The sequence below is a fragment of the Lepus europaeus genome, chromosome 6, assembly GCF_033115175.1.
Source record: "Lepus europaeus isolate LE1 chromosome 6, mLepTim1.pri, whole genome shotgun sequence".
Taxonomy (NCBI): Eukaryota; Metazoa; Chordata; class Mammalia; order Lagomorpha; family Leporidae; genus Lepus; species Lepus europaeus.
In genome coordinates, this window is record NC_084832.1 from 108,160,664 (window position 1) to 108,172,647 (window position 11,984).

General features: G+C 38.2%; 1 pseudogene; it reads right to left on the reverse strand.

Annotated features, from left to right (window-relative positions):
- Window positions 1–2,072: 2,072 nt before the first annotated feature.
- On the reverse strand, window positions 2,073–2,349 carry LOC133762504 (short coiled-coil protein-like; annotated as a pseudogene).
- Window positions 2,350–11,984: the final 9,635 nt, after the last annotated feature.

Below are 11,984 nucleotides of genomic sequence, written 5' to 3' on the forward strand. Positions count from 1 at the left end.
ACATAACTGAAACTTTATGCCAATTAAACAACAACTCCTCATTTTCCTTCACCTCTACCCCACTCCCTGGCAACCACTATTCTGTTCTCTGCCATGGGTTTGGTTAATTTAGATACCTCTTATTATGGTAATTATACAGTATTTGTCTTTCTGTAGCAGGCTTATGTCAGTTAGTATAATATTCTGAAGGTTAAGCTATGAACAGGATTTTATGCTTTTTTAAAGCAAAATAACATGTCATTACACCCACTTTTCTTTATATATTCATCTGTCAGTGGACAATTAAGTTGTTTCTACAGCTTAGCTGTTTATAATAATGCTGCAGTAAGAGTGGAAATACAAATATCTCTTCAATGGGCAGGTGTTTGCACAGTAGTTAAGATGCTGGATCTCCACATGCAGGAGTGTGAAGCAAGACCTCTACCTTACATCTTACACAAAAATCCACTCAAAAATGGATCAAGGACTTAAATCTACAACCCGATACCATCAAATTATTAGAGAACACTGGGAAAACCCTACAACAAGTTGGCATTGTTCAATTGACAGTGACATTGTCATTGACATTGGCAAAGTTCTTGGAAAAGACCCCAGAGGCACAGGCAGTCAAAGCCAAAATTGACAAATGGGGTTACATCAAATTGAGAAGCTTCTGCACTGCAAAAGAAACACTCAGCACAATGAAGAGGCACCTTACAGAATGGGAGAAATTATTTGCAAACTATGCAACTTATAAAGGATTAAAATCACATAATTAATAATTCAATAATTAATATCAAATAATAATTAACTAAATAATTAAATATCAAATTAAGATCTAATTCTTTGTAACTGTTCTCTTCCAGTGGTGGCTATGTAAGGTCAAACAATCCATTTTCATATCTACTCTGCGCTAGAGATCACACAAATTGGGAGTGAAAACATTTGGAGTTGTTTCACTACTGTTTACCAAGTACCTTTACACCTTATTTTATTTTTCCTCAAGATTTTCTACTTTTACACACACACACATGACTTGAACTCCTGTCTTTGCAGATACCAAGTAGATTATCTTGAACAAAAGGAAGCTTTTATCAATTCTGACAATTTACTTTCAAGGAAAAATCATTTCTTTAGCTTCCATCTGTTTTCAGTTAATTAAAGAGAAACCAGTAATCCTATCTTATTACTAAATATCACAAATGACAAGCCCTAGCTGAGAAAGTATCTTATTTTGGTTAAGTTTAAACAATTAGGGTTCAGGCTGCATCACAGATGATTAACTATTAAAAACATTTTTACAAATGTCGAACTGTTTTCTCTGGGAAAGGGAGTGCGAAGGAAGAGGCAAATGGAGCAGAGGCACAACATGGTGGACAGTTACATAAAGCTGTGCATTCAGGACTTGGTTTTGGTCACTTTTTCACAACATGGTGGGTTTTTCTTGTATAGCTTACTAACCCTATAATAAAAGATAGTGCTAAGCTTATAAATCAAAGTAAATTTGATAAAACATTTTTCTTCAAGTGTCATAAATACATTTGTACATTTTCATAGACTAACATTATACACAAACTTGTGGAAATCTCCAGTTAATTAGTTAATTTTGCCTACATCTGACAATATCTTCAGAAATACTCAGTGAAGGCCGGTGCCGTGGCTCACTTGGCTAATCCTCCATCTGCAGTGCCGGCACCCCAGGTTCTAGTCCCAGTTGGGGCACTGGGTACTAGTCCCTGTTGCTCCTCTTCCAGTCCAGCTCTCTGCTATGGCCCGGGTGGAGGAGGGGCATTGGAGGATGGCCCAAGTGCTTGGGTCCCTGCACCTGCATGGAAGACCTGGAGGAAGCACCCGGCTCCTGGCTTTGGATCAGTGCAGCGCCGGCCGTAGTGGCCATTAGGGGAGTGAACCAACAGAAGGAAGACCTTTCTCTCTGTCTCTCTCTCACTGTCTGTAACTCTACCTGTCAAATAAAAAAAAAGAAATACTCAGTGAAGCCACAAATAAAGTAAATAAACTTTTGGAATCTATCAAGGTTTTAAAGGATAAAAAAGTCAGCAGCAATTCCATGAAACAGAAGGGACATCAATCCCCTACTTTCTTTTGCCTTTTGTGTCCGTTGTTTGAAAAACACTGGAAGCTGACATGAGGTTTTGTATATATTGTCCAAGAACTTGGTTTTCTGATTTAAGCTTTGGATTTTCTTCCTTAACTGTATTTACTCTTGCAGAGAGATCTTCAGGTGTGTGTTGGAGTTCCAACACTTGTTTTTTCCTCCAGTTCCACCTGATGTTCAGCATCTACTGCATCCATGTCAGCATTCATCATCTTGGATAACAAACTTTTGGGCCTTGAATACCAAATCCTTGATGAATGTTCCTCCTTTTGAGGTATTGGAAAAGGGGAGGGAGGTAACACTTTCAAGAACTTCCTTTGGCATTGCTTTAAGATGAATCTGGTGATGATAATATCCCCTCAGCTTTCATTTTTCTTGGAAGGTCTTTATCACTGCTTTTTTTTTTTTTTGAATGACAGTGCTTCCCTATGTAATATACTTTGTTGGTGGTTTTCTTTCAGGACTTTGAATCTGTCATCCTACTCTCTCCTAACTGGCAAGATTTCTGCTGGTAGTCTTAGGATTATTCCCTTGTACATGATAAGTCACTTTCATCTTGCAGTTTTCAATTTTTTCTATCTTTAATTTTTGATAATTTTTTTTGCCACAATGTGGATGTCTTTGAGTCTATCTTATATGAGACTGTTGGGCTTCCTAGATGTGGAAGTCCGTTTTCTTCTCCAGATTTGGATAGTTTTCAGCCATTTTGAAAAATAAGCTTTCTTTCCCTTTCTCCCTTCTCTTTCTTGGATTCCCATAATGTATATGTCATTCTCAGGTCCCATAAGTTTCCTAAGCTTTCATAACTCTTTTTCATATTTTTTTTCTTTTTATGTCTTCAGCTGGATACAATTTCCAAAGGTATGGGATTAAGTCTACTGATTGTTCTAGTATGCTGTTGAACATGTGTAGTAAATTTTTTATTTCAGATATTGTGCTCTTCGACTTAACTATTTCTGAGCTGAGTTTGTGGTACATTTTAATGTTTTTTAGCTGTTGAAATTCTCACTTTGTTTATGAATCGTGTTCTCTTCACCTTATTGAGCATCTTTATGAGAGTTGTTTTGAATTCTCTGTCAGGTAAATCATATGTCTTCATTTCATTAGGGTTGATTTCTGAAGATTAATATCATATTTTTGTTTCTGTTGCAATTTATGTGTTCATTTTACTTGACTCTTTTTTTTGGTGGTGTATCTTTGCATTAGGTAAAACAACCACCTCTCCCAGCCTTCATGAAAAAGATTCAAACAAGGGAAGACCTTCACCAGTCATCCTAGTCAGAGATTCTGGGGGCTTTTCATTGTTGTTAAAACCACCAGCTTTGCTCCTAAAAGCTCACAAATGTCTAAAATTTACTGAGTCCTGTCTGAACTCTGAAACAGAATTCACTCCTTCCAGTAGACCCTGGAAAACTTGAAACACTGTAAATATGGCCCAACTTTTTATCTTCTCAGAAAAAGCTGGAATTTGGGGCTTTTCTCCCATGTTCTCTGTGCTGTGCCAGGAGCAGGGGCTGTAATATGTGTTAATATGCTAGTTCAGACTGCCACATTTACTCTCAGTTACTCTCCACTGTCTGAAGTATTTCAAGTTACCTCAGCATTTCAAGACATAGGAGGCAGAAGCCAGTGCCTCAAGTAGTCTCCCTTGCCCAAAATCAGAATGTTGAACATACCTTCCAGTTCTTTTCTCCTCTTCTCAGGAAGGCAAAAGGAGGTGGGTATTTTCTCCAATATGACACTATGTCAAGAGTAGACATTATGGTGACAGGATATCTCAAAATGTCCTATCAGCTTCAATATGGCTGGATTTGCGCTCATCCAGAATGAAGGACTCTTTCAGCTAATTTAAGGATTTTTCAAAAAAAAAAAAAAGAAAGGAATTGCTATCTACTAAATCATTGGGTCCATGGGAGAAGAGAAGGTCCAGTTCTCACATTTACTTCGAACTCTTTAATAGCTTCTATATAACAGAACACTTTCAGCGCAATTATTCCATTGCCATTTCTTAATAGTTCTAGATATTACTGAAGCTTAATGTATAAAACTGAGGGAAAATAAGGCTAAAATAATTAATTGCTTTAACCTAGGTCATAAAAATTTCTAACATGATTTGAACTCAGATACTCAAAGTAGAAAATGTAGTGCTCTTCTACCTGGGATGTCAGGAGATTGGAGAACAGTGGGTGGCACAAGGATAGTGTTGTCCTGGGTTAATTTAAAAACTCTGAGCTTGGGGGCCAGCGCTGTGGTGCAGTGGGTTAAAGCCCTGGCCTGAAGCGCCAGCATCCCATATAGGCACCGGTTCTAGTCCCGGCTGCTCCCCTTCCATCCAGCTCTCTGCTATGGCCTAGGAAAGCAGTAGAAGATGGCCCAAGTCCTTGGGCCCCTGTACCCACATGGGAGACCGTGAAGAAGCTCCTGGCTCCTGGCTTCAGATTGGAGGAGCTCCAGTCATTGCAGCCATCTGGGGAGTGAACCAGCAGATGGAAGACCCCTCTCTCTCTCTACCTCTCTCTGTAACTCTGTCTTTCAAATAAATAAATCTTTAAAAAAAATGGAATAGAATCTCTGAGCCTAAACTGTGTGTTACTCTGATTGTAGAAGCTACAGTCTTACTAAGAAGGACTCAGAATAACTGAGTATTTTATCTATTTCCAGGCTTGAAAATACCTCCCAGTTAAGGGGAATGACTTTCTCAGGCTAGGTTTAACCTAGGCAGGTCAGGTACTTGCTTGTGAACTGTTTATGTCTGAAACCTATGAATTAAAACTTTGAAAACCAAGGCCTTATTATTAAAGGGTGTTCTGTAAACTGGCAACATTAGCACTATTTGGACCTTTGTTAGAAATGCAGAATCTCAGACACTATTCTAGACCTCCTTAATTCATGGCTCTTAAGTTAGAAAAGTCCTATAGGAAGCACAATATTCATTAGAGACTTCTGTTATGATAAAATAGTTTTGGCATCTATAACAAAATGCAATGGGAAAAGCCTCAATTTTTAAAATTTTCATTTGTTCATTTGTTGCAAAAATTGATAAATGATGAAGTCAATCTTTGTTTTTACCACTAGGAGAGCATTCAGCTGTTTGTAACAATAGCTTCACAATTGCAATCATTTACCTAACTGCCCAATTTGCCTTGCATTTCTACAGCATGCACAGAAAACCAATTTACAGAGACTTTTATTCTTAAAAGAGGAAAAAAACAAATTGATTTGGCTTGTTTTTGAAGTTGAATCATTATAATAGAAATATCACTGAAGTGGATTCATGAACTACATTTAAGTAAGACTGTCTCTAACCATCAAGATACAGCTTGGGAGGATCCTTCCCTCCTGGGGCTTGGGGTTCCTCTTATACATTATGAAGTTTGAATAACATAATTCCCAAGACCCCTCCCTACTCTCAACATCTGGGGCTCTTATACTTCCTCAGTTGATCTTTCGTTGTTACCTCATTGTTTTTAACACAACTATTTCCTAGTCCAATTCGATCTTAACTGCAGTTATCAACAAGCCCTTTAACTGGTTTGTTGCTCCCTGTTTTTCTGGGCTCTTACTTCTCCCAACCCACGGTTCCCAGTATCCCAGTATCATTTTTTCTTTTGTTCTCAAAAGGAAAGCTGAGCATGCCCTTCTCAGGTTTAGAACACATTAAGAGCCTCAGAGTCATGCCTAAATATCTAAACGGGACCTTCAAGGCCCTCCTGTTTCTTGATCGTGTTGTCCCCCACCATGTATTGCCTGAAATATCTTACGCATACGAGTCTCCTTTATCTAGCTAAGTCTTGTTCATCTTTCAAGTCTCAAAGTTACTATCATTAGAAAGATGTTACCACAGTACTCTGCATCTAGTCTTTTTTTTTTTTTTTTTTTTTTTGCAGGCAGAGTGGACAGTGAGAGAGAGAGACAGAGAGAAAGGTCTTCCTTTTGCCGTTGGTTCACCCTCCAGTGGCCGCTGCGGCCGGCGCACCACGCTGATCCGAAGGCAGGAGCCAGGTGCTTCTCCTGGTCTCCCATGGGGTGCAGGGCCCAAGCACTTGGGCCATCCTCCACTGCACTCCTGGGCCACAGCAGAGAGCAGGCCTGGAAGAGGGGCAACCAGGACAGAATCTGGTGCCTCGACCGGGACTAGAACCCAGTGTGCCGGTGCTGCAAGGTGGAGGATTAGCCTATTGAGCCACAGCGCCGGCCCTGCATCTAGTCTTAATGCTTATTACTTCTTACTGTTATTGCACATTTAGAATTAATCCTTTTTTAGGTTTGAGACCATTCTTCCTTGCTCATAAGGTTCTTGTAACTAACCCTAAGTAATCACTAAAAAATTATTACTTGGATTATTTTTATTTAATTCATTGTCTGATATTTTCTAGTTAATAAAATAATGTTAATAATTTCTTTAAATTAATAAAATAGTTAATAATCGCTTTACGATTACTTTAAGGATTTGGTGTAATTCATGTAAAACATCTAGAACAATCATTGGCATATGTTAGGCCCTGAAGATATGCTAGCTATTATTATTATCATTCTTTTCTTAATTATAGCAGTCAAGGTGGGCTTAATTATAATTACTTAATGACTAAAAATCTTTCATATTTTGAATGCTAAATAGAGTACACAAAAAAGTAGATACATTAACCTACTAAACAGATGCATCAGGTTAATGGCATTTCTCATTCCAGTGAAACAGAATCACACTGCTATGTACTAAATATATATAATTAATCATATTTATTATAAATTATTCACTAGTATATTTGGAACTCTTCTATTGAATTATCATAAAGTATTATTAAACTCTACCAGCAAATGGTCTCTGATTTGTTTCCCTGAAGCTTTAGCTAATGGAAAGGCTTGGGAGAAATTGTCATTTTGAAAAAAAAATTCTGTATACTTATGACCTAAAATGAAATTTGGCATGCATCTCTCAGTATTCTTAGATATTACTCATAGGTTCAGCTTTTATTAATTCATAATTCTTCAAAGTTATTAATTGAAAGGGATTTTAAAGTCTAATCTCCCATCCAATATTTGAATATCTTAGCCAAGTGAGTGGATGGCTAGTGCATGGGCAGTTGTATGATTAAATCTGTATTAGTTTCCATAGCAACATATGATTTATTAATGGTTTATCTGTAAGTTTTTAAGGATCTATTCCCTGCAAATCAGAAACAAATTACAACGCAGACATAGGAGGATAATACAGACATAGGAAGGTGGCCATTGGATAAGGAAAAAAGTGAAATATTAATTAACATCTTGCTAAATTTGCTTCTCTGTCAAGAAGAAATAACAACACAGGTAGGGGTCATGGCAAGCAAAGATGCAAAGTACCAGTCTTATTCTGTCACTGTTTCATTGTTCGCTATTACTCTTATTCCCAATTTACAGGTTTTCTTCATTGTCTCTCAACTATTCCTTCTTTATGTCTTTTGATCTTTTAATGACTCCCTTTTCTTCACACTTAGCTCTGTGCTCCTTTCTCTAGTAACTCTTTTTCTTTGGCCAAGTACTCTCATTTTCATAACACAATGATGCGGTTCTGTGTAAGTAACTTGGGAACTGAGCTATAATTATAAATATTTCAGGGAGCAGGCATTTAGCCTAGTACTAAGATGCTGATACCCTACATCAGAATGCTAAGTTCCATTCCCAGATCCAGCTCCAGATCCCAGCTTCCTGCAATGCAGACTCTGGGAGGAAGTGATGATGGCTCAATAATTGGGTTCCTGCCCACACATGTGGGTGTCCTGCACTGACTTTTGGTTCTGGCCCTTCACCAACCCTGGATATTGCAGATATTTGGGTAGTGAACCAATGTGTGGAAATTTTCTCTCTCTCCTATTTCTCTCTCTCACCCATATTCTCTCTCTCTCTCTCTCTCTCTCTCTCTCTCTCTCTCTCTCTCTGTGTGTGTGTGTGTATGCATGTGTCTGTCTTCCAAATATGTAAAGAAAAGTTTTAAAATAAATAAATATTCTGGCATATGAACATGCAATATGTGGTTAAAGTTTCAGATAACTTTACAAATATGTATTAAGTATCAAATAGAAAAGCATTGTGTTAGGTTCTGTCATAGAAAATAAGTGAAATTTGGTTTATTTTCCTGAGGAGGCTAACATCTACCAGGAAATTTATGTGAAGAACTAACCAAACATGGCCCAAAATAAATTATGAAAAGAAATACAAGAGAACAAACAGAGGAAAAGAAGCTACTGAAGATGAGAGAAGGGAATATCTTAGAGAGAGAGGAAATTCAAGTAAAATAGTTAGCCAGTGGAAGATCAGTATTGATTGCAAGTATGACGTTTCAGAGTTTCTTTCAGCAAGAAGGAAAAGGCATGTTTATAAATTCAAGGAGATTGACACTGGCATTAAAATCATATGAGTTCCACATGTAATTTTTAAAATTTTTATTATAAATTGAATAAACACTTTAGAGATATTTTGTTTCACGTGGACAGTAAAGATTATTGTAAGTTGGCATGGTGAACTTTTGTCAGGCCACCAAAAAAGGCTATCTTTATTAACAGAGACTTTGAAACAACAGGCGAATTTGTGAAAAGAGAGATGAATATTTCTGTAAATAATCCTGTTGGAAGGATTCATCATTGTCATTAGATTCTGTATCATCCAAATTTTCTAATGATCAAGACCAATTAAAAATTGTTTCCATGATACAGAATCTTTATTTCCAGCTGCTAACATTCATATCATAATGGGCAATAACAAAATATGTAATGATGAAAACCAACTAACAAGAAGTTCAGTATGTCAAGTAAAACTAGCAAGATTTCCTTAATACTCAGTACCACAGTGAGATTTATATAAATGCTCATCTTTCTGAAGAATGTGCTCCTTTCACTTGGTGCAGTAAATTGCATACTGTCTTTTTACAGCTGTTCCCAAAGACAAAGATATTTTTGAGCTTCATTTATAAAATATAAATATCAGATCGTTGTTCCAACCTTCTTGTAATTCAAAATAGCATCAGTGCCGGCTGAACATATTACTCATGCAATGGAAAGTAAAAATTGTGACAATTTGAAGTTAACATTGAAATGAAGATGAATGTGCACATGTTCTAGTTTTATTCTGTTCTATATGAAAAATCTGAGCATATTTCCTCCTGTTATATTGGTTTAAATAGATGCCATAAATATCTAGCTTGAGGATAGAAAGATTTTGGTAAAGAAGAAAGACATTTGGATTTTCTGCTGCTTACCGTAGGAGCAATCTGCCAGTCCCTGGATTGTGTGATCTTTTGTACATAAGTGATGTGTCCTGAGGGAGATGTGGATAGAGCGCTGTGAGATCACAGAAAGAAATAGAACTGATTCTTCCAGGGGTGATCTTACAGCCCTCCCAAGGACCGGGCGTATGAACAGAAATATAGTGCCAGACGTTTGAAGTAGATGAGGGGGTGTTTCAACAGAGTCACATGGAGCACTGTGGAGACCGGGGAGGGTGGTTGGTTAGTAGAGTTTGTAATAATAAAGAGGTACTGATAGATAAGATGGGAGGTAAATTGGGGACAAACTGAGGAGAGTTGTGAGTGATAGCCTAGAGAATATAGTTTTTGTTTGGTAATCAACATGAAGTTGAGTGCTGCCCTTCCCCCAGGTGTTTAGACATTGAGCATCCACATGATCAGAGCTGGATATTCATTGCACAATTAGAATGCTCTCAGCTATGCAGTTTACAAGGATTGTCCACTGAAGTTGTCTCAGTTGTTTTCTGCTCCTCTGACAGACTACTCAAGACCAAGTAGTTTAAAAAGGATGGAAATTTATTCTGGCCCATGGTTCTTGGAGCTGGAAGTGCAAGCATCTTTCGAGGGCCACATGCTGCATGGTAGTGAGTAAGCAGGCACATGGAGAAGAGACAAAGCACAAGGAATGGCCTCTCTTGAACTATGCACCCTGCGATAACTAATCTTGTCCCGTAAGAGTGAGACCTCATTTCTACAAGAAAGGCATTTGTCCCACTTGATGACCTGGGCATCTCTTCATGGTCCCACTGCCCAGACGAGCCATTTTCAATAGCAGCAACAGTCATCACCAAAGTATAGTTGAAGGAAATATTAAACTTACCTTCCCAGGACAAAAACTGAGTCTCAGGGCCAGTGCTGTGGCGCAGTAGGTTAATCCTCTGCCTGTAGCGCTGGCATCCCATATGGGCACCTGTTCTGGTCCCAGCTGCTCTTCCAATCCAACTCTCTGCTATGGCCTGGGGAAACAATAAAAGATGGCCCAAGTGCTCGGGCCCCTACACCCACGTGGGAGACCCGGAAGAAGCTCCTGGCTCCTGGCTTTGGATCGGCACAGCTCCGGCCATTGCGGCTATCTGGGGAGTGAACCAACAGAAGGAAGATCTCTCTGTCTCTACCTCTCACTGTCTGTAACTCTACCTATCAAATAAATAAATAAAATCTTTGAAAAAAAACTGAGTCTCAGAGAGGCTACATAATTGGGCAGTGCTCAAACAAGTAAATGAATTTTCATAAAAATTTTATGCCACATTATCTATAGTCATCTATAGATAGAACTTTAGAACTTCTTTCATATTTTATTAACAATAATTTTATAAAATTTTGGACTTTATGCAAAATGTACTGATCAAAACAGGATAACCAACATTTTCGACAATACTTTATGATTGGAGGGTTGAAGCCTCTGTCTGTCTGTTCATACCCTATATTCATGGTTATTGTGAGCTACGTCTTCCCACTATGCTGTGTGACGTCAGGAACTTAATCCTTCTATAAATGACTCTAGTTTGGCATCATAGCTAACTGGAACTTAACATCAACTAGTCAGCCTTTGCCCATATCCCCCTCCCCTCTACACTCCCCTGCCTCTGGTAACCACTGTTATTCCTTTAGCTTTTATGACATCATCGTTTTGTTGGCTCCACATATGCATGAGATCATGCAGTGTTAATATGCTACATATTTCTCTATAAAAATAACATTTTAATGTTTTTACCATAAAAAAGTAAAATTGTTTGAGAAGATTTATATTTACTTCTTTTAGACATTGTGTAATGTATACCTGTATTGAAACAGCACCTCTTAACCCATACATTTGTATAATTATGTGCCTGCCAAAAACACTTGTCAAATAAAACAAAAAACTCATGAAATTGAAAAAGTAACGCTAACACATTTATGACTATTATAAATTACTGGGATTATTAAAGAGAAATCAAATGCTGAATCTGGCATTGTGGCCTGGCAGGTTAAGCCACAGCCTGTGACTCTGGCATCCCATATGGGTGCCAGTTCATACCCTGGCTGTAGCATTTCTGATCCTGCTCCCTGCTAATGTGCCTGGGAAAGCAGTGGAAAATGGCCCAAGTGCTTGGACTCTGCACCCACATAGGAGACCTGGAAGAAGCTCCTGGCTCCTGGCTTTGGCCTGATCTAGCCTTGCAGTCATTTGAGGGAGAGCAGCATTTGGGGGAGTAAGCCAGTGCATGGAAGATCTCTGTCTCTCTGTCTCTCTGTAACTCTGTCTTTCAAATAAGTAAATAAATGCTTTTTAAAAAGAGTAATCAGCCAAGTTACAAATTAAATTTTGGAAACCTAATGAATGCTTCTTTTAAAATGCATACTTACTGCTCTTCATAACCTTGTTGTTTTCCTAACACTGTTAGATGCACCTTCATGATCCTGTTACTCGTCATGAAGAATAGAGCAATAGGAGAGCCAAGACTAATCTAGAAATAACATTTCTTTTTTTTATTAAACTTTTATTTAATGAATATAAATTTCCAAAGTACAGCTTATGGGTTACAATGGCTTCCCCCCACCCATAACTTCCCTCCCACCCGCAACCCTCCCCTTTCCCGCTCCCTCTCCCCTTCCATTCACATCAAGATT